Source organism: Corapipo altera, unplaced genomic scaffold (genome assembly GCF_003945725.1).
Source record: "Corapipo altera isolate COAL_440 unplaced genomic scaffold, ASM394572v1 113, whole genome shotgun sequence".
Lineage (NCBI taxonomy): Eukaryota > Metazoa > Chordata > Aves > Passeriformes > Pipridae > Corapipo > Corapipo altera.
Window position 1 is genome coordinate 7,434,672 of NW_020884895.1, and position 23,935 is coordinate 7,458,606.

At 43.2% G+C, this 23,935-nt stretch overlaps 1 protein-coding gene across 2 annotated transcripts in view; it reads right to left on the reverse strand.

The window, feature by feature from the left end:
• The window catches only part of FNDC3B (fibronectin type III domain containing 3B), a 190,691-nt gene extending 169,504 nt beyond the window's left edge, over positions 1-21,187 (reverse strand). The window contains exon 1 of one of the 2 annotated variants that reach the window (XM_027647357.1): positions 21,051-21,187. The gene's annotated coding sequence lies outside the window, so the exon portion shown is untranslated. Of the gene's footprint in view, positions 1-1,512; positions 1,532-21,050 lie in introns of those variants that run through there. The other variant, XM_027647360.1, reaches the window with a different exon arrangement.
• Between the last annotated feature and the right edge of the window lie 2,748 nt (positions 21,188-23,935).

Below are 23,935 nucleotides of genomic sequence, written 5' to 3' on the forward strand. Positions count from 1 at the left end.
CAGCCAACTAGGAGCTGAACAAACATGTTGTTCATTAGACTTCTGGGTGGTAACAGCAACTGCACAACAATCTTAAACTTTAATGAAGTCACCTAAATTACACAGTGTAGATACCAGGGATAGTCAGATCATCACCTACTATGCAACTCTTCCCTGCTTGATCACCCTTAAGCCCCATGAAACAATATTCAAGATAATGATTCACGTCTAACATTTTCACAGTAGTCAGTAGCTTACATTTCTTAAGCAAAAGCAGATAAATCTTCACAATCCCTCCTATTAAAATCAGGAGTCAATCCCTTTAAGGCACAGTGACACTTCAGTAGCTTGCTGTCTCTTCCTATGAGGAGGACAGTCAACATCCAAAGCTAAATGCAGAGGAGCAGTTGAGGTAAAGCCAAGCCTGCCACCTTTTTTGTTCCACAAAAAAAAGAAGAAAGCATTTCAAGAAAGAAAAACACTAATTCTGACAGCACAAAACTGCAGCCATGACACTTGGATCTTTTTTAAAACACATTTCTGTGAAGGTTTTTAAGTGCCACTTATTCTTTTAATAGACATCCAAATCTAGCCCCAGTAATACAGAACGCTTACACTTTACATCTTCACTAGTCTCTATTTAAATATCTCTTTTCTTGATAAGAATACCAAATCACTGTGGTTTCACTGGAGACAAGCAGGGGATAATGCTCCATTTGTAGATCTCAAAACAACACCAGTTGCCATTTTTAGTACCCCATAAATGATGCTCCTTCTTGGAGTGTTCCAATACAGCCTTAGCCAAAGGATATTCTCATTCCAATCAATTCTACTTGCTACATCTGACAAGCTCATGGCTACAGGACACCCATTCCAAGGTAAGGTCCCTGTGCACTGGTCCTTGTGTCCTGACAGCACATATACATAAAGGCACTCACTCTCCCAACCCCAGCTGACTTTGTGCAGTGCTGAACTCCACACCCAATATCCACCACAATATCCAGTGTCACTGCTGTTGTGGCAGAGCACCCCTGAAGATATTTACTCAACTATGGCCACAGACCCAGTTTTCATAAGAGCAAGTATTCCCTTTGAAAAACAACTCCACAGAAAGAAGTTATGTATCTTGTCTGAACACCACATGCTTGGACACACTCAGGCTTCAGTCAGCACTGCAGTAACAAAAGTACAATTGTAGTGTTTTTCTCATTTTTGTTGGCTTCCCCTTGTTAGCTGGCACAGGTTATAGCCTACTTGGTGCCTTACATCAATAACTAATGTTCAAAGTAAAATGCAAAAAAAAAAAAAAAAAAAAAGGAGGTCTTGATCTGCTCACAAGCACAGAGCAAGCACTTCATAATAAAGTCATATTTATTCCAGGACTCATTGCCTGGGGGAGTTTTGCTTCTGGAAATATTGCACTCAAATATTTTATAGTCACAGCAATACCCACAATCAAAATTTAGTCCGACCAGCAACACAGAGCATCACAGCTGCCCACCCAGCTCATGACAGTTCCCAGGTGAAGCTTACTTGTCTCCAGGCGTAAACTCACACCGCCGGATACACGATACCTGTGGGTCTCCACTCCTTCGAGATCACCCCGTTGTCCCACCACCAACCCTCCAAACACGCTGAACTAGTGGGTCTGAACATTTAAAAGCTGAAATCAAGGCATTTCCAAGGGCGAGTACCTACGATAGACACTGCCAACAAGCTCTGACTAGACTGCAGGAGCGAGGAAGAGAATTTGGAGAGCGCAGCGTCTGCTCTGACACATCTGCCCACGGGGCACAGAGAGAATAGAGCCAGCAATGTAAGCAGAGAAATCTTTGTCCTTAGGTGACACTGAAGCAATCGACACATGCCAAGATTGTTGCACAATTAGTATGTTCTTAATTTTGTACCCTTAGAGAAGTAAGTAAGTGTACTTAATCAACTGAAAATAAAGTAACACAAAATAAAGCAACCCAAGTAACTAATTAGTTAAAAGACACCGAATGGAAGCAAAATGACGTGCCTAATTATATATCATCAGTTCAAGTGTACAACACACTACAGACCTAAAAAAAAAAACCATACCACTTGCTAATTTGATCTAAACAATCCACCTAAACACCACTGCCAAGTAATACCGATGAGAAAAGTTAAGAAACTAACACAATGGCTAAAATCTTTTCAGCAAGTTTCAGATATATTTTCAGTCCACTGAAGTTAACTGACAAACTTGAACCAAATTCACAAGATTCAAAAGATTCTGCATAGAATATTTTATGCAACAAAATTTATTTAAAGACATGAGATCAAAAAATTGAAGCATTTTGAGTTTTCCTCCAACATTCCTAAGAATTGTATATTTCCCTGTACCCTCAGTATTTATTCTCAAAGTAACATATTCTGCAAAATCATGAAGCCTCCTGAGAAACTGCTGTAGATAGGTATTGATTCATTAGGGGATAAATTCTTCCATCCCCATTATTGCATTTCTTTGTCCTTCAAACATTCTCCAACTTTGACATTATCAGTCATGAATGTAGAATCTAAATATAAACCATGGAAGCTGATCGGATCATTGACATCGTCATTTTAACAGCTTAAAAGCAAAAAGCTTAAAATTTGTCCATTTACAGTTTTATGGACAAATATCTTGAAAACATTGAAGTTCTGCTGATATGCATCAGAGGAAAGGCCACCTACATGCTTGTCAAATTCCCATTTTTATTCTAACCTGAACAACTGCTCCAGGAAACAAAAGTCTGTTTCCTGGAAGGTGAGGGAAAATAAAAAGGTAACGGAGCATTTCAGAAGATATGAATTCCCCTTAGACATTTTTCCAAATTCAGTTTCATAGAAACTAACTGCCAAATATAATGAACATTTCTGATAAGTTGGTTTTGTTTGCTTTTTAATTATAAGTCATCATCACTAATCCAGTAACAACACCTCACATCCCAAATCCTTCTGGGTGTCCTGGAAATAGCACCAGCACATTTTGCAGAGGAATGTTGCTGTAGCATTTGCAAATACAATGGAATATGTTTTTCCTTATAAAAATCAAAGCAATTGTTATGAAAAATAAGGCATTTTCAGTACAGTATACTAAGCCCAGTAAAATTCAGTCCTCGAGTAGGAACACAAAAATTTCAATCAGATGGTATCTTCTTCATTAGAAGTAAAGTAAGTCCAATATCAGAGTATTTGCCAAGGTATTATCAATAGTCTCATGAAAATAAAAGTTAAAAGATTGAGCTTTTTTGAGTTGCCTTAAGTACAATTATTGGCAATTCAAGGAGATTTTAGGGAAGACTTTAGAAAACCATTTTTAGAAATACTCAAGAAACCTTAAGCTGCACTCAACATGCAAGTTCCCATCAAGCCACATTAGCAGTTCTCTAAAAAACGGAATTAACCAAAAAGATGCTTGGAATTCTTTCTGCATTACACAGACCTTCCCATTCCTCAGCAGTCTGGCATCCCAGCTCTCTCTCATGCCTACACTGAAATCCTTCACCCAACCCTCAGCAGACACAGCCTACAGTCGAAACCAAGTCTCCAGTGATGCAAGTGAAGAACAACAGGAAGGCCAAATGTAGCCCTAGAGCAGGTGACCCCACGTACCTCAGCTGAACTCAATTAAACCCACTGCTTTAAGGGCAGACCTCTCTATATACACACATATATAGGGAAACATGACCCGAGGGCTACATTCTTGGGTGGAAAAACCAAACAGATTTCTTTTTGGATGAACCCTAGTAGCTGGGATTGCCAACCAGGATATAAAAGGAGATGTTAATAATCTAATAGTTCTTTACACCACCTGGAATCCAACACATGCCTCTATCTATACCACTAAGGTATCTATTACCTTTCTGTTACTCATTCATACCTTGGTATTTCAATATTAGAGTTGTGCCTGCATTTCAAAGCTCACCATCCCTTCCCCCATAAGAACAGGAGTCAAAGATCTGTGGACAAGCACTTCAAGTCAAACACACCCTTTGCTATTTCAGGCTCTAACATAAGCAGATTACAGCTCAGCTGTGTTCTGTCTGAACTTTTGTTTCTCTCTTGCCAATGCTGCACTAATTATTCCTGACAAAAGACAGACTTTAATTAACTAGCAACGACCAACTTTTATCTATAAACTCTTTCTTCCCATCCAAGTTCTGCCCCTAAGTAGCTATTAAACACCAAATTTTAGCAGTGAGTAATTAGGAGATATTCTTACCACACAGAGCTAATGCAGGATTCAAACAACGCAGGAGACACTCAGGTTGTGGGGGCTGCCAGGGATGCCCTGTCCATGGGAGAAGCTAAGATGGACCCCTGCCCACAGGAGAACCTTTCTACAGACCCAGGGTCCCTGTGCTCTTGCAGCACACGCTGTTCCAGGAAGGCTGGGTAGCTGCAACCCAGTTCAATGTGCTTCCCAGTGAGTAAATATAAAGACAGACAAGACCTCTGCCTCAAGCTGTTCAGAGGAGAAAGGGAAGATCTTTCCTGACGCTCTTTTATACAGGAGATGTGCAAGCCTGTCTCTTCAAATATGAGAAGCAAGAGCAGAGACAGCTTCAAAGGAGGAAGAAAAAGTTCTTGGAACAGGTAGCTGAAACAAACACTGAAGAAGAATATGTAATTTAAATGAAAATCAGGTAGTTGAGCTAGTTCTTTTAACTAACACATCACCTGCTAAGGTGTACTACACAACCCAGAGAAAGTTGTCCCTCAAGTCCATGGCAGAGCACTGAGGAGACCAGGAGATTGCACCTGTAACAATTTTTCACTTACCTTCTCTTAACTCTTTCCTTTAGTGTGGGAGGTGGTGGCCAGGGATGAGACTGGCGGACAGGGAGAACAATCACTGATGCTCTGATTTCAAACAGCACAAGTACTAAAAGACTAAAGCCAAAGCACAATACACCTTTTGTCCATTTAATAAGGATGGTTCCCCTTGCAGTGCACTCAGCAGGAACAGGACAGTACTTGCCCAGCAGCAAGGAGAGTCAGATATCTAAGGCTGGCTTCCAGACCAGCCCAGGGGGTTTAACTCACTGAGCCCAAACAAGAGAAATGACAGGAATAAAGGGAGCAGGAGGCAGGACTGACCTTTCAGTAGCAGCACAAACTTAGGGCCGTGCCATCAGGCCACAAACTCACACTGATGTACATCTGTAGTACTTTATCTACCGATATGCACATGGAGTTGGATTGCAGCACCTCCTTTTATAATATCGTGATGTTTAACTGCTTAACCGAGGTGATCCGCCAAGTTCTGTATGGCAAACACTTGTGAAACCATTTCCTTCCCTAACTGCCTACAACCCACTTAGAGAATTATTTGATTTACACCACAAAGGGAATTCAAACATAGCTCAAGAGCAAATAAAACTTCCTGCACCATACACACACAACCCATATAAGATGTGTGAAAAAACAGTGGTTTATTATCTTTGTGACTTTTGTGCACTCAACACCCAACAGCTGGAATTTTCTTCACAGAGCCAGTCAGAATCATCCCACAAGAACTTCTGAATCACCACAGCAATCAAATATTACTTGAGGGAGATTAACTGGAGTCAGAACATGCAGTTTAGGTTTAAAACAACAAATGCTAATTTTCCAAAACTGATGAGAATTGAGGGGAAAAACTGCCTTGAGAGAAACTTTATGTACATTACAATTGTAAGCTCACTTAATTATTTTTTTAAAGACAACTATAATTGAGAAATTAATCATTCCCTTTTTTGAGAAGATTTTTAGCTAGTTTCCCTCTAATCTGATATCATGGTAAAAACACAAAAACGTAATGTAGCATAAAAAGAGGTTAAAAAAGTGAAACTAAGAACAGATAGGGAAGAAAATTAATTAGAAGTACAGAAATTTGGTAAGTGAAACCAAGGCTGAAGACAAATAAGATAAAAAAAAAAACAACTATGACTTGCAAGAAAAGAAAGTGAGCTACTTTCTAAAATAAATTAAGAAGGACTGAACTCTAATAGTGGTATAACCCCACTGGAAAACAGAAGTGAAAACAGGGCTAATGATGCAGCAAAAAAGCATTTAATAGATTCTTCTACTCATATTCAGAAGAGGTAAAAAATGCACTTTTATCAAACAGACCGTGAATTATACTCATGGCCAAGTCAGCTTCAAAATCTTGCAATTAAGTTTTGATTTGAGCCTTTAAGGAAATGCCTGACCTACTACCAACAACAGGACACAGTAATGCAGAAGGATGGAGGGGAAACTATGCTGATCCAGCACCAGTAGCTGAGAAGGAAGCAGGATGCCCAGTGCAATTACATCCCATCAGTAAGGCACAGTTTTCACATAAAACAAGGCAAAGTCAGTGAAGGATTCCAGTAATAAGGAATTGTTCTACATAAAACAGGTTCTGTCAAACAAACCCAAGTGCACTCTCCATTGAGATAACACCTTTGGTTGGCACAACTGCCATGTTGGCACATGTGTTTTCTTCAGCCAACCTCTGACTTGGTACCAACGCAACACTGATAAAAGAGTTCACACTCAGTCAAAATGAAATATCTCCATTGTATGAAGAGCTGGCCCGTGAACTGATGGTGGTTTAATCTGTGAGCTGATAACACTGTGTGTGAATCAGCCAGTGGGCACAGACATGCCCTGCTGCCTGACACATGGCACGCCAGCAGGATTTAGTAGCCCTTTGAAAGACTTATTTATGTGGTCCCAGGGCCAGCAAGGATTGGACATTAAAGAACAGTAAGAACCAGTGAGCAGAAGCAGGAGCCGGGCAAATCAGAGTTGGGCACAACATCAGAAACAAAAATCCAAAGATTAGCTACTGGAGTAGATGGGATCAGCCAGGGGAAGTGAGCAGTATTTCCTCCTCTTATGGAAATATGACTTCATATGCTCACCAGAAATATAAATTACAAGTAAGCCAGGATAACTTTACCCTTTCTAAAAAAGAACTATAACCTTACTAAATTAAGCATATGCTGTACTGCCTACTGACAATTTTATTAGCTTGCAAAGACCTAGTTGGCATTTGTAAAGAAACAGTTTTCGTCCCCCTTACCCAGAGCAAGTCAGTCTTCGACGAAGTCTTCCTACAGATACAATATAATATCCTAAGCAGAAGGCAAGTGGTTATTGCCCTCTTGCCAAGCTGCCAGGAACCCTCCTCTGGGAGAGGCTTTCAGAGGTACCCGAACTGCACACAGGCACTGCTGCAAGTCTTGTCAAGTGCTGTGCTGGGGAGGGAAACCCCCAGACACTTGCAGAGCACTAATAAGACTTCTAGTCCAGCCTCAAACTGAAGCAAGCCCCAAACAAGTATCTCCAGTATTTTAACGTCTGTGCCTTGTTTTCTCAGCTGCAAAATGGGGATAATGAAAATACATTGCCTCTGTTAAGTGCTTTGGTCTCTACCGAGGGAAGGGGCATCATCATTCTGGCTATTTATCAATATTTATTTAATGATTTCCTACTAAAACTGACAGCCTGTCCCAGCCAGTAATGGCAATTATCAGTTCACAGGATCTGTCTGACTGTCCACATTAAAAACTACAGCTTTACACGTCAAGTTTTTTCATATTGGCCTTCCTAAATTAGGAAATGCTTTGCAGCTTGAGGGCGAGACTGAAACTAAACCACCATTAAACAAAGCCCCACTGATCACTTCTGCTGTGCTCCTGGCCCTGCCAACCTGCCACAGGTCCCCTGCACAACCCAGGGATGCTCCCTCTGTCCCGTTCCCACACAGGTTCTTTACATGCAGCTCCTTGCCTCCCACCAGCACTTTCACCCCTTGAAGCTGAGTTAGTTCTTGTTGCCCATGTTAACTTTTCCCTTGCCACAGTGGGCTGAAATCCCATCAGAACAATAAGATCAACTCCGAGATACTTTGCACCAACTCAACCACAATTGAGCAAGTGGCCACAATGCAAGATGTCGTTCCCAGTCGTTTCATTAATTCCCCAGCCAGTGACTTTTTAAATTAAAAAAACAACCAAACATCAAAACCCACTTTTAAGTGCACTGGCTTATTGTGATTTTTAATTAGCGACAGGATTTCAGATAGTGCACACCCATGGGCCCAAAAGGGGGGTGAGGGGAGTATGTGTATGTGCTTGTGAAACTATTGTTCCTCCATCAATATAGCTCATCCTTCAGCCCATCCAAGTTCGCAGCTGCCCAGTCACACAACTTTAAAAGTCAACAGCTGGGTGTTTTATAACCCTGGAGGACTCCCAAGCCAATCCTTACATCGCTGGCAAGGAGCCCTGGCCAAAGCCTGAGGACCCTGCAGGGACTGTTCCCGCCCCACCACAACGTTCACCTTCCTCCTTCAGTGCTCACAAAGGCAAAGTCCACACTCACAAGCCCTGCACAGTGTTTTGTAAGCAATAAATGATAGAGGTAGGAGGACTGAATTGCGTTGGGCAGTGGCTGGGATCCAGGATCTGCAACCATCTGGAAGTTTGCTTGGCTTTTGTTTCCATCTCCATGATGGATGGAAACAAGCTCCCAGTTCTTCTGCATTAACATAAAGACAATTAAAACAACTTTTCCCCCCCCAAGTAGCTCAGAAATGAAAGCGAATCACACAAGCTTAAATGAGACAGTGTTGATAATATATTTAAGTAAAACCTGACTTTTTGAAACAAAAAAAAAAGAAACAAACCACCCCCAAACAAAAGCTCAGTTCAATCACAGAAAACAGCTTTGTCAACAAGTTCCTGTGACTCCTATTTCAGAGAAAAAGGTTCAGATGAAAGTCTGCAGAAGGACTCACTGCATCCTTCTTTCTCCAAAGAAACATTAACTTCTCTCTGACACAAAAGCATTTCTGCTGAGAAAGGGAACACCACAGGTCAGTATTAAAGCAATTTCAGTGTAGCTACCAAGCAATTAGCTGGATAATACCTTCTCTACATGCTGATTTTTCCTTTTCCAGAGTCCTGGTGCAAGCAGAACTAGTAATTTGTCGTTTCTACAGCCACTTCTGAAGTTGCAGGTGACCCAATTTATATTTTCCTTTCCTCGTCACTGAAAGCATTTCAACTTTAGCATTGCACATTTGTTCACTAATTTATTTCACTTCTTTTAAAGTTTTTACCTTGTATTTCAGCATAACTGTCATCTTCTATCAGCAAATATAAATCCATTCATTTTGATTTTTATATATTTAAACTCCTATTTGTATAACTCTGATCTTGTTACTTTTTTTCTTAAGCCAAAGCATAAACAAAATTTATCTTGCATTCTGATTTTGCTTTGAAGCCTGTGATTATACTGAAGTTAACATTCTCCTTCCTAGAGATTATCTTTAGCAAAGTTTTGGATACAAACCTCTGGCCTTTACTCCGATAAGTGGTTTTGGAAAGCACCTTTATTGTTTGACCTGATGTTCAAAGCTCTTTAAAAGCTGCCCATCTGCTTTCCTGAAACTATGTTACGTCAAGACCTTCTACCAAATAAAAGTACCAGTAATAGGACACAGAAATGAAATTCCACCATGCTTGCAGCCTTACTGAAGTTTCTCCACCAGTACTGTCCAGCGCTGCACACACATAACTGCAGAGGCAAGCAGACTGGGGAAAAGAAGTATTTTTACTATGTCAATTCATTAAAAAATAAGGATCAGGTTTATCTACGTTGCTGCTGCTGCAATGAATGCCTACAGTACTTTCATCACACGATATTTCAGCTCCTTTTCTGTTCTCCCACTTCCTTGAAATCACTCTGCCACTTATACACTCCTTATTCATATTATGGGAATGCTTACAGCCACATACTCTTTGATATCCTTGCATAAATCCCTGCACATTAAAATTATTTATGTATTTCTGCTTGCCGTAAGATGGCTCCTGTTTGGATAGCTGGGCTGGTTTTGGACTGACCTGCTTGATCAAATTCTCAAAAAGTTCTTATTTATTAACATCTTGCATCCACGCGTTCAAGTGCCAGCACCGGCTTTTGGCTTAAACAGCCCTGTACGCCTTCACACTGTTTACCTCTCTGATGGATTCAGAGATAGTGAAGTTCATTGGAACGTTCTTCCTGTTAAATATTTCCCCATCTCATCTTACGAGAAAGGCTTTCTACACTTCCAGTCATGCCTGTAACCCCCGCCCGTAACTCTACCACTTCAGATTTACCCATCTTTCACTAACGTGGGTGAACAGAATGCACACGTTTTCCAAAAGAAGTCCCAGAAGAACTTGCAGAATAGTATTACTCTCCCTTCCCATCTCTATTAAAAGCAGAATAAAAGTCCCTCCCTTTGGCGGGTGCCTTTTTTCATGGTTGTATCACCACTAAAAGACCACACTCACACCATGGTCAAGCAGAGCAAGTAGTTGCACAGCAAAGTCTCCATATCTGCTTTAAGAAACCTTAGTGCTAACACCGATCACCAAGGTCAGGAAGAGATGATGGTGGCAGAAAAACAGAGAAAACTTTTGTCTAATATAGTAGAAGAGATAAAAATGGTATTTTTCTGTTTCTTCCTCCCAACTGTTCATTTTTGCATATCAGGAGAGAAGAGTTGTTGCTTCCCTCTCAAATCTGCCAAATCCCTTTGCATTTTTCAAAAATGCACAAGTTGAATGTTGCAAAATATTTTCTGCAAAAAGTAGGGATGTGCAAAAATCCTAAATCGGTGATACTTTATACAGTATGCAGCCAGTATAAAATGCTCATTGAAAAACTAGTCAAACCTACTTCAAAGTTTTTAAGGAAAATCAGCTTGTTAAATTTTCTTCATTTGAATCACCTGACTTTTCCATATAGCTCCCCCAAATTGCCTCACACTTGCCAGGCAGTAGGATCAGGGGGAAGAACGATCCTGGCAGGTGGCACAGGCAGCACCTCACTGCACCCCTGCCTGAGCAGTGACAAGGGTCCTGCCCAGCCAGTCATCCTGGGCCCTTCAGGGAAACACCACACCATAGTTACACCTCATTGCTCCATGGAGCCAGGACACTTTAAATAAAAAAATGTATATGTATATAATTAATGGAAAATAACTATCCTGGGGACAGAACAGGAGGAAGTTGACAGATCCAATCTGCCACCCCCATATACTTTCAAACGTGAGCACAAAACTTCTTGCCTTATGAGGTTAGTCCAGGCACTGGGCCAAGGCTTTACATTTCCCTCTCAGAGTGAAAGGACAGATCTCCCACTGCCACGTCGCTAACCCAGAGCCAGAAAGCAGCACCTCACCCTACCCAGCACTGCCCAAAGCTTTGCAGCTGCAGCGAAACGACGTCACTGCTGGTAATGAGACTATATCAAATTTGCTCAAAGGTGGTACTATCGCTGTTCAAGTAAACTCAGTCACATAAGAGAGCATTTTATCGTATTTGCTTGTATTTCATTGAGAGAACATCACAATCTTAAACTATGGCAGGGCCACAAATAATACAGTCGATCCACTTGCAAACTATTTCCTTCGTTATTATTTCCCATGTCCTCACATAGCCGTATTTTCTACCTCCCAATTCTTACATATCAGAAGATACTGTAACCACTTATTCACTCCCTTTTGTCCCCTTGCACCAGTGCAACAATTGAGAATGTACTGAAATCAGTATGTTATAGTCTAGAAAAATCTAAGGAAGGAAGATGGGAATAGAGAAATAAGGAATTACTAAGACAAGAAGGGACTCAGATCTGCTAGCAGGGACAAGACTGGAATAGTCTAGAAGGTTGGAGAAGCTGAAAAACCTCTCACAACAACTTTTTAGAGCATAATATCATCCTGTTTGCGTGATCAACAAATGCCAAAAGGAAGTGAAACCGTTGATGTCTAACTTCAGAGTTTTATATCCACAAATACTGCCTTTACAGTAACATAGCAGCTCTCACACATCCACTGAAGCAACCTATTCAGACACACAAAAATTCAAGTGTAGCCGCCTTGTACGTTACATAGATTGTGGTTACCAAAGTATCTGAATTAGTTGACTCTAATGTTTTATCCAGAAGCCAGAAGTGGCTGCTGTGGAAGAGATCAGAGACCCTTTTGGTGGCACTTGGTAGGATTGCCTAATTTCCACCACATCACCATTTCCTGCCCACTGAACAAGGCAGCTGGAACAGCTGGACAAGCACATCCAGTTCTGTTAATCAAGAGGGCAAAGGGTAAAGATAAAACACCACACACACACACACACACGAGAGCTTGTAGAGAGAAGACACTTAAATTAGGTAACAAGTCCATTCCCTTCCATTTCAGATAACCTCACAGTTGTGGGCATACAGCACCCTGAATGCTGCCTGCAGTGCTCACTGACCTGAGGGACAGGCTTCAAATCAACAAAAAGTTTGCACTGTATGTCTAACAAAGTCACAGAGGATGTTTATCTTTTGTGCAGTCCCTGAAAGCACCAGTGAACTTAACAAGCAATAATAAAGATCTGTTAGAGCAGCATATGGAATTGCAAAAATAAATATGTGCGGAGCAGAATCAAACAAGTTACTTCTGCCACCAGCTGACATACACGAAACAAGGATTAAGGCTTGGATTATAGACTCACGAAGTGATTTGGGTTCAAAGGTACCTTAAAAATCATCTAGTTCCAACCCCCTGCCATGGCCAGGGACACCTTCCACTAGACCAGGATGTTCCACACCCCATCCAACCTGGCCTTGAACACTCCCAGGAATGGGGCATCCACAGCTTCTCTGGGCAACCTGTGCCAGGGCCTCACCACCCTCACAGTGAAGAATTTCTATCTAATATCTAAGCTAAAACTGCCCTCTTTCAATTTTCTCCAGTTTTACATCAAAATCTACAAAACTTTTGCTTTATTGAAAAAAAAAATAAAATCTCAGAATTCTTCTTCGCCATACGATTTCTTGTGTATTGGTTGTGGTCAGCTATGAATAATGCAACCCACATGTTCAGTGCCAAGTCCTGTAACAGTGTGGTTCTAGACCTTCATGAAGCAAAACTGGAACCTACAATCTAGTAGCAAAACACTCAGTAAGCCAAATTCTGCTTCCTTGTTACGGCACTTTAACTTCCCAGGATGGCAGGAACAGTTTAGAGCCACAGAGTACTCTGCAAGAGTCATCCAACAAGACATTACCTTTGTCTCTAGGGAAATCCATAGGATATTTCTTACTTCTGAACATACGACACTATTACCTCAACAACACCTAAGTTAACCACAATGTGAAATACAAAGTCATTTTGGTTTGATCCTTTAAGGTTTCTGTTTTGTTTCTGTTTGTTGTTTTGAGGTCCTGCTGAACTACAATGTAATTTAGTTTTATAACAAATAAACCTAGAAATAGACAGTTACATAATGAGGCACCATGGGTATGAACTACCTCCTTGAGTGTAAACAAAACACAAAAGTATCAGAAAATCAGGTTTCACTTCTGCTTATTCTGAGAGTGACTTTCACCAGTGTTACCTAAGACCAGAAAGCATTTACAGTAACCTAAATCACTGACTTCTGATTAGGGAACAGTGAGAAAATGACTGTGTCAAACAAGCTGACTTATGAACATAGCTTATACAATGAATTGCTATGAAATTAACTCTTTATCCTCAAAACAGCCAACATACATTTCATGCCAGTACAAAACAGGGTTCAACTCTTCAAAGCAGAGCTGACAGCCTGTAGGGTCACAGTGCACAAAGCAAGCAAGGGTCATTCTTTTGGCTATCAAGTCATTTTGCACTGATCCAGAAGTGTTGGTTGACTCCAGAATTTATACATGGGATAATCTGTGACACTGGTGACATTTTCTTTCCTCCTCCAAAGCACATAAGGTCACTCATTTAAGAGGAGACAACATATGCACATGTTCATACATCAACACAGACATTGTGAAGCACCATTCTCTCACCCACAGACAACAACAACTTAGACTTAACCCTCTGAATTACAATAAATTTAGATTTATTTTTGCCATCCCTTTCCCATAAAAACCACTAACCTACCAGCAGCTCAGCCTGCTTCTGGGTTACTCTTCAAGCCTAAGCTCTCCACAGAATATTTGTAGCTTAACTCCTTCCAGTGCTGTCACATGGCAGCCAAAACACAAGGCACCTCACTGCATTTCCAATATCTCATTTCCTTCCCTATAAATTCTCATCCACAAACACTCTTATCAACTATGTCAGAAAATTTCTGACCCTTTCCTCAGAACCAGCTTGTGAAGATGACCATGGACTTTCTTCTCCCTGCACAGCTGCCTGACAGATACTATCAACAATGCCTCAACCTATGATCCAAAAAGCAGTGCCCCACAGTCCTGTCAGATCAGACCCCTTAGACTCTTCTGAAGTACTTGGCGACCACATCCCACAGCATTCCTGGGTCATTTGGAGCCAAGATACAGCCACCTCGGCTGCAATGCTGGCCACACCCCCACTACACGTGTGGATGGACACGTTTCTCCCATCCAACAGCCTGGTGTCCACATGCCTGCACTTTTAGTCATGCTAAGGCCACACCCACTACATGAACAAGAGCGTGAAGTCAGAAGGAAGGGGACAGAAGGGAATGCAGTGTCCCACAAACACAGATCTGCTGCCCCTCCCTCGCCCACATCTGAACCATTCAAGAAAAGCCAGCAAAGAGCAAACACTGTGTCAAATTAAGTATTGTGTCTCTGGTTGCTCAGTTCCCCGCACACACAGGCTGTCAGATGGTGTTGGCTGCTCAGGAGAGATTCTGCTTCTGCAACACCAAACGCTGCACTGAGACTCCGGTCTGGAGTGCGAGAGCAGGAGCAGCCTCACTGCATGGCTGAGGATCACCTTCAACAGCTGTGCAACCAACAGAACAAAATCAGACAGAGATATAACTAAAAGGAAAATCCTATCACAGTATCAGAAATCACAGGTGGTCAATGAATAAGCATGCAAAAGAAAGGATGGGCAAGTGGGACGCTGAGGAAAAACAGCAGACCTACAAATAAAAAAACCTCATTAAAGTAGAAGCCAATTCTGTAAAAATCCAGAGTAAGAAACAGTTGTTTTCTCTCATTTGCTTTTCTTTGAGCTACCACAGCTTCAACTCTTTCCAGCATGAGAAAATAAAGACTTGTTGCTCTCTCCTCCCCAAGGCAGGTTTGGAAAACAAATTTCCTAGTTAACCTGCCAAAGCAGAAGATGTGACAGCAGCTGAGTGTCCCTCTGCCCTGCTCAGGGGATGACTCAGTGGAAATCAGTCCTCAAGAAACATGTTGTCATCCTTCAGTCAGTGCAACAAATAGGAACAAATTCCTCACCTTAAAAGCCATGGCTTCCAAGGTAGCCACAGTTCAATACAACATCGTATAACAGAGGAAGAGCACCAAAACATTTGGGTGAAAAAACCCAGCTTATTTTCAACCCTTTTTTTCAATTTTTAACACAATTAATTAAAAGGTATCTACTCTAACAAGATCATAAAAATCACTTCCTGAGAGCTTTAAAGTAGCACAAAAGAACAGGATACTAATATATGCTAAGTAAAGTGAAGTAAGAACCAGGGAAAACAAGACCAACATTTCAATTGTCCAAGCCAACCAAACACACAACTCAAAGCCAAACACCAACCACAATCTGTCTGCTATAAGAACAGAGGAACACACATGTGCATGTGTGCAACTGGGTCTCAAACTTGCATCCAGTTCAAATATTTCTAGAAGCATCACGTACATGGTATATCCCCATTTGCCTTATCTTGTCCCAAAAAGAGGAATTTTTTCCACTTTCCACTTCAGTCTAAGCCATTATTCCCAATACTTCAACATCAAATGAAAGACAGAATACTGAGTCCCCCAGGAAAGCAACACCCCTTATAGAGTCAGTCAAGCCCAAGTTGTGCCTTTGCTTTTCAAACTCACCACTTCTATCAGTACTTAAAGACAAAAAAGCACTATTTGGGCATTATACACCCCAAATAATCCATGAGCTCCACAGTTCCAACTGGGTCGCTCGTATTCTGTTAATTTATTCTAATGAAGTGATGCTTCTGGTTGCCATACATTTGCTGAAATCAATTTTTTCTCTTCTGTGAGTTGACATTACTTAATTCCCCAAAAATCCTGGCTGACCTGAAGGAAACCTACTCAGTGCTCTTGTTATCCACAAATACTATCCTCTTTTTTTCTCTGCTGCATTATTCCACCTCAAAAAATACATAAGGAGCAGAGTAATGCATAATACTGAGTAGTGTACCCAGATCAGTTCAAGTGTCTGCAAGCATAAGGTCACTTATGTTACATGAAGTGCCATTGAACAGACGCAAACTTCCACAATAAAAGGCAACTCACGAAGTGGAATAAATTCTAGCAACTAACTAATCTTACTAAAGAAAAATGGTAAGGTGATCCTGAAACAAATCAGGGCAACTCTCTACTCCTACGCTGTTTCTGCTATCAAGGTCCAAAATAATCACACCATCTTACTTCACTGTAGCACTGGGTTTGACTAAAGAGTTGCAAAGAAATACGTGGGGCAAAAGATAACACTGGGATATAGGTTATAAACATTAGAATTTTATTAGTGGCTGAGGGGGGGAACAGGGAGCAACCATGTAAAATTGACACAGCTGCATAAAGGCCCAGAGAACCAACAAACTAAGCAGAACACATTGATTTTGCTAGTTTGGATTAAAAGTGTGGGGAAATCTGTCCACAACATCCCAAGGATCTCTGAGGGTGGCGAGGGTCACCTAAAATTGTTGCTTATTTAAGTTTTTATTAACCTCTTGAGAGCAATTTCTTTTTCTCTTTTCAAAGTATTCCATATGAAACACTCCTGAAAACATGAAGTATACATTTAAATACATATATATACACATACACATTCTATTATTAGAGTCGTTTGCAAGGACCTAAAAATAGAAATGTCCATAATAACGTATAAGGCAATGACAAGAGCCTGGGATGTAAAGCATGCTTTAAGGTATGTGCATTGCTGCCACATAATTGCTATACACCAAGTCAACACAGAGAAATCAGACAAGCCTATCACCTTCATCTTCAGGGAATTCAAGTGTTTGCTTTCAGTTATTCTAAATCTAACAAATAAAAACCAAACCACAGCAGCGGAAACTCTGCTCCTGAACCCATCTTGTCATTCTGCTGAGTAGCTTCTAGAACTAGGAGCAGATGCCAGAACAAGCAAATGCCACGTATCAGTATTAGCTGCAGTTTCTGTTGTCTTAAAAAAAAAAAAAAAAATTATAAAATACATACTTAATTACCCAGGAGTGTTTGTTGCTTCATATTATACATAGCTGCATGGTTTATTAAGCAGAGTATCCACATGGTAACTTTCAGTATATCACTATTATAAACTGTCACCACTAGAAAAACAAATAAAGAATGTTTCTTATACAGTTGGTGTTGCAGTTGGTTTTTTGTCTGTTATCCACTAACAAACACCACAATTTACTTGTAAACAAAGGATTCTTCAGATCAAACACAAAAAGTATGTCACTGGAGAAGCCCTGTGTTTTAACCTCTAAGCTCAAGGAAAGCCATCCTTTCCCAATTAAAAGCACCACAAAGATCTGCTCAAAGCCGCACTACCTGGGACCTCCAGGGAATACTCGTGCTCAGGAACACATTTTAACACAGACGACGTGTTCCTTGTGTACTTGCTCAACAGCACTGTCATTTTTCATCCAGAGCAGAGCACAGATTTAACATCAGCAGCAGCATTTCTGAAAGGCAACTCATCTCTCCCAACACTCTTACAAACTCCACAATAAATCATGTTTAATTAGTTTGTGCCTTTTTTTTCCCCTGGTTGTCTGGAATCCAACAGAGAGGGGTCTTCCAATTTAATTTTGCAAAGAGATGCTTGGAATAAACTGATAAAAAACACAAACCACCACATCCCCACTGGAAGCTGTTGGAGTTATCTGCTCCCTGACACACCAGCATTCCTGCCTGTAGATGGCCTGTTACCGTTGTGTATCCAGCGGCTCCTATTTCCACTGCCTTGTTTGAAGAACTTCCCTCTTCCCACATACCTTCCATCTCCAGGGACAGATCACACAGGGACACTAAACCTTGGCCGTAAACAACACGAGTTTTGATATTCCTGTTTCCAAAGGATCCGCCAGCGCTCACGCCGCTGTTCAGCAGCGTGGAGGGGATCACTGAGGCACAAATCCTCTGGGCAACACTTGAGAAACTCCTTGCCTTGCTGGTGTTTAGCACAGCTGAGATTTACACAGGGCTCTGCTGGCTGCCTCTGCTATTTATTTTATTTGTTGTACACTAAAGGCTACTGCAAACAAATGGGACTTCGATAACTTGCGGCATGTAGCACAAAACCGTCCCAGTCCGCTGGGACACCGTTTCCAGACTTAACACCAGTTAACCACATCCTTGGTGGAGAGGGATGCTCTCCCAGGGTGTCCCAAACTGCCCCTCATGCTGTTCACAGAGGTGACTCCATCTTCCCTCATGTCCTTTCTTTTGAGGGGAGTGGCAGATTAGACTGAGAAAAGCACTGTGGAGAATAATTTGTTTTATTCAGCTGTGTTTGGGCTCTGGGCCTTTTATGTAATTAGATGTATTTAGTAGGAATTAAGATCCTCACACTACAAATATTTATTCATACTGTAAACTTTGGTTCTGCACTAGCACTCAGCAGACTGACAACCTACATTTTTGAGCGAAAAAGACAATTATACTCATTAGAAAGTTCATGAATACAACCACACACATGCAGAAGTTTGCTGCATCATCGGTATATATTTTCTTGCACAGATTTATGAACTGCCTAAGTTTGACTACCTTTAACTGCTTCTCTCTCTCAAAGGACTTAAAAAAAAAAAAATCTACAAGAAGTGAAGAGAAAAAATTCTCTGCTCAGAAAAAGGTATAATAATCTTCTTTCAGTTCACTAAATACCACACATAGGAAAAAAAAAAGGCATTAGGATAAACGTACTTCAGATTAGAAGTTACAGACTTTTCCGAGAGTAAAGATAAAATCCTTGCAGTATGGGGTTGGAGCTCCAAGCTTCTTGGCTATAGCAGAATATCAGCTTATTTTGGCTGCTAACTTCCTTCATTTCTTATCCTTTGGCCAACTATAGGCTATCAGTATGAAAAACCCCTCTCACTGCTGCCCCAGGAATGACCTTAAACCCAAACCAGATGAGCCCCGATGGCTCAGAAATAAAATAAAATAAATTAAAATTTAAAAATTGTAAAATACATTAACTTACACACAGACTTATCCCTGAGCTACATTTATAAGCATAAAGTAGCTAAAAGATACTGAACTGGGAAGAACAATACATGGCACTTCTGGGGCAGCAGACGTTTCTGCCACAGCGGGGTCCCGATACAACCACAAATCACAACTGCTTTAAAACTAACGAGAGGGAACCACAAAGTGCTGAAGATTAAGAGAAAAGCACTAACAGACCGCTTCTGTGCGAGACCCGAAATGACCCTGGGAACACTGCCAAGAATGATTTTCTTACTGGTAGCACGGCAGCATATTCTCCTACAGCTGAGAAAGACACACAGGTGGTAGGTGGGCGAGACCAGCAGTGGATGGGGCAAGAGGAGCTAGATGCCTCCACCCAGGAGGCGGCCCATTGCCCATTCCTGAGGTTTATGGAAGTGATGCCCTTATCTGGATTTCCAGCCAAGCACATATTGTGTCATCCACGTCCAGACCAGCCGCTCCCCATCGGAATGGAGCTGAGCCCCACATCAGGACAGGCATCGAGGCACTGCCAGGCCTGGCAGCCTCAACCATTTTTAAGCAAGCTCTGCTGCAAAAAAGGTTGAGAAACAGTTCTACACTTGAAAAATCCGTGTAAGTTTGAAATCCCATTACCTAGCACATTGTTAAACTCGAGTTAGACTGGTTTGGCACCTTTCAGGAATGTACTAGCTGAGCCCCGGGTTCCACAGGGTAAGCGGTTAGGGGATACAGTAGATGTGGTCAGGGCACAGGGAACTGGGATACGTGAATCCTCTTCTCACAAATCTAGCACGGAGTTCAAACAGCAAGTAGAAAAAAACCCAAAGTAAACAAAAAAACAGCCGACAAGAAACTCCAATCTCTCCCTTAGTTCCTCCATCCGTGATGGGGTAACTACCACTTTAAGGAGTCAGGCCAGTACTTTTAGATACTCAAAGGACACAAAGAAATGCAAATGAAATACAAAATTACTAATATGGAGAGAGGCAGGCTTGTCCCGCGCCTTCTATTCTACAAATATAGATGGGATAAATGGTTCGTTACATTTAACTCCAAGCCGCACTACCTTCGCCAAAACCTTATTTAAATAGAACATTTCTGAGAACCGGGAAAGGGGGAGGGATGCAGCTGTGGTCTTAACCTAAGAGAGGTTAAGCTTTTAAAAGAGTTGTTCTTTTTTCGCTCCGTCTGCTGGTCGCATGCCATTTTAAAAAGGTGTCTGGCAAGCAAAATAAAAAGTTTCCAGGGCTTTCCTTCCCAAAGCCGCCTCTGCCAGGAGCCGGGCGGGGAAGGACGGGGCCGGGAAAAAAGACGGTCGCGCCTTTCGCCGGCTTTTCCTCCAACGTCCCCGCCGGACCCAGGCATTCTGCAGGCGGGGGAGCCCCCCGGTTCCTCCACCTGCCCGCACCCCGGGCCGGGCAGTGGGGCCGCCGAGCGGGGCGCGGCTGCTGAGGAGCGGCGGGCACACACCGCACACACCCGCGGTGCCGCCGGGCCCCGCCAGCACCGGCCGCTCCCGCACCGACCCCGAGGGAGCCGCACGGGCGGGGAGGGAGGGCGGCGGCGATGACAGCGGCGGGGCCGGCAGCCCCCCGGGACAGCCGGGCGGTGCTGGAGCGCCCGTCCCGCCGCCAGCCCCGAGCGGGGCGCGCCGGGGCCGCTCCCTCCCGCCCGCCCGCCCGGCGCTCCCCAAGGCGGGGGGAGCCGGAGAGGGCGCGCACAGAAACTTTCCGCCGAGCGCGGCCGCGGTCCCGCCGCCGAACAAAAGAGCCGGGACCGGCAGCGGCGCCGCGGGGCGGGGGACGCCGCTGCCAGGGGCTCCGAGCCGAGCGGAGCTGCGGGGCTCCCCCCGCCCAAGACCCGCTTCCCCCGCAGCGCCGCCGCGTCCTTACCTGCGGGAGGGCGGTGCGGGGCGCCGGGCGGCGAGTCCCGGTTAGCTGGAGCGAGTGCCGGGAGGGCTCGGCGGGGATTCCGCCATGTCAGTGATGTCGGCACCACATGGGGCCCCGGCCGGCCCACGCTACCGCGCACTCTGGAGTAGCGGCTCCCGCCGAAAAGGCGGCCGAGGCGGGCGTGGGGCGCCGGCCCGCCCGCTCCCGCCCCCGGCCCGCGCCCGCTCCGCCCCGGGACGGCCCCGCCGCCGCCTCCACCCGCCGGGGGCGGGGGAGACAAGAGGGGCGGGCACGGCCCGGTCCGCTCGCCCCGCTGCCGTCCTGCCCCGTCCGCCCTGAGTCCCTCCCGGTTCGCTCATCGTTACTTAAAATCGTAGAATAATGGAATCACCGAGTCATAGGAGAGGTTGGAAGAGACCTTCGGGATCGTCCAGTCCAGCCGCCAACCCCGCACTGCCGTCGTAACCCCTAAACCACCTCACCCAGACGCCTCTTGATCACCTCCAGGGATGGTGACTCCACCACCTCCCCGGGCAACCTATTCCAAGCCTGACCACCGTAACAGTGAAAAATTTTTTTCCTAGTAACTAAACTGAATCTCCCCAGTCTCAGCTTTGGGCCATTTCTTCTGGTCCTCTCACTGCAGGCATGGCAGAAGAGATTGGCCGTCACCTCACTACAACCTCCTTTCAGATAGTTCTGGAGAGCATTGACATCCCCTCTGAGCCTCCTCTTCTCAAGACTGAACAAACCCAGCTCTCTCAGCCACTGCTCCTAAGACATGTTTTCTAAACCTTTCAGTTACTACCGAATATCTCCCCTAGGCCATACATCACCCACCCAGCCTCCTCCTGCCCACCCAGCGGCCCCCACCACCCTGGCAGGGGTGGGTGGTTGTGATGGACATTGTACCAGTCATCACCAAAATGCCATTTCTGCAGGGGAAGCCCCTCACCCAAGCAGTTTCAGGCTGTGGTCAGTGTGTCAGAAGACCAGGGCTTCTCCATGTGTCCCCTCTTTGACTTCTGCTGTAAGTTGCCCATGCTCCCACCACTGTGGTCATTCCTATGTTCCCATCAGTTGGGAGTGAGGAGAAGAAGCTCTAGGCAATGTTTTCCGAGGCTAAAGAAATGCTCTGACTTATTAAATTGTGCAGCTCTAAGGAAGAGGAGTTTATCCCCTGCCTCTGGAAGAGAGCTCTGAAGAGCCATGGTGGTCATTCACCTCTCAGCACTGCATCCAAGCCATGTGGGAATCATGACTGGAGCTTTAATCTGGTTACAGGAAAAGCTTAAAATAGGACTCAGCCTCACTCCCACCACAGATCACAGCCACTCTTTGAAGGGCCTTTTGATTTGGCCTTGGTCCTTTGGGTAGCTAGCCTTCCTCTGCAGGAGTTCATTGCCCACACGTCCTGTGCTCTGCCTTCTCTCCATTTCCATATTCTTCAGTGTTATTTTTTCTGACAGCTGTTATCAGTGATTGATCCACTTTATCTACCAGAGCAAGGTTTCCTTTCAGAAACTGGAAAACCCTTGGGAGTCTGAGGCAGCCCAGGTGTATTTTCATCAGCTTCCATTACAATACCAATAGAAACATTTTTCCCATAGGACTCCTTGATGTTCTACTTCTTGTTGAAACACTTTTTGGCATAAAAGCTTAGTAAAACCAAAGCATCGTGGCCAACTAGGCTGGGTTTGGGAGTTTTTTTCTACATGACCAAAACACAGAAAAATGAAAATAAAATTATCTGAAATAGATAATTCCTACGAAAATAACAAATAGGCATTTTCTCATGGGAAAGATTTTTCAAAGTGAAATGGTTGGCCAGCACTAAGTATTGTTTGTCGTTAATTGCAAAAACTTTTGTAATGCATAAAATCTAAAAGTAGAAAAATGTTTTGTTTTATTAGTGACCCAAAACACGCAGACTTTTTGATGGTCCTGGATGGAGTTACAGAGCAGACGAGATTAATTATTCACTAGGGTGGTAAAGCCTTTACTTGGTCTTGTAGACTGTTTTGTGGAGGAAGAAAAAAAAAAAGAGAAGATAGAGAAAAGGGTCAGTGAAGGCATTGCTTTAGGAAGGAAAAAATCACTGACCCAAGCAGGAGAATGTCAAAAAAAAAAAAAAAAAGATAAAATTTAAATTGAGGAATAAACAAGATCAAACACAGAGAACAAAATGAAGAGAAATAAAGAAGAGGAAGGAAGTGGAACCACAGAACTGATTTGTATCTTTTCTATCCAATGGGCCAAAGGCTGTGTCCTCATTTAGAGGGTCAAAACAGAAGCTCCAGGCATGAGGACGTTTCCAGGCTCACCTGGAATTGCAGAAGTGGGCAGACTCACAAAAACTAGCGCAAGGCCATCCTGGGCCTGGAGCAAATGCTGCCTTCTCCTTAGAGGTCCTTCTATTCGGCCCTGCTGCCCTGATGAACTGGGAGAGCAGATGGTAAACAGCAACCATAAACTGATTCAATGGAGACTGGGCATGGCCAGGAACCCAGGGAGAGGGCAAGGGAGAGTGAAGCAAGGATTGCTTTTCATCAGAGTTCCTACATAAATAACAGTTAAAACTATTTCTTTAATGGTTTACTCCCTGAGCCACCTCATCTAGGAAGAGCATTAATCAGACAGGAGGAAATGTCTTTTGCCTCTGAAAAAGGAAAAGGATTAGGTTAAGTGGTGACACAGCAGGGACAAACAAATCACACTGGAGAAAATTACTGACCTAAACTATAATCCAAAAAAATACAGACCAAAGCCATGAACTAACTTTTCTGTTTTGATCAGTCTGGGGTTTTTTCCAATAACACACATATTTATCTTTTATCACAGTGAGATCTCTCTGTTTATTCAGGAAGCAAGTGGCGTCAGAAACG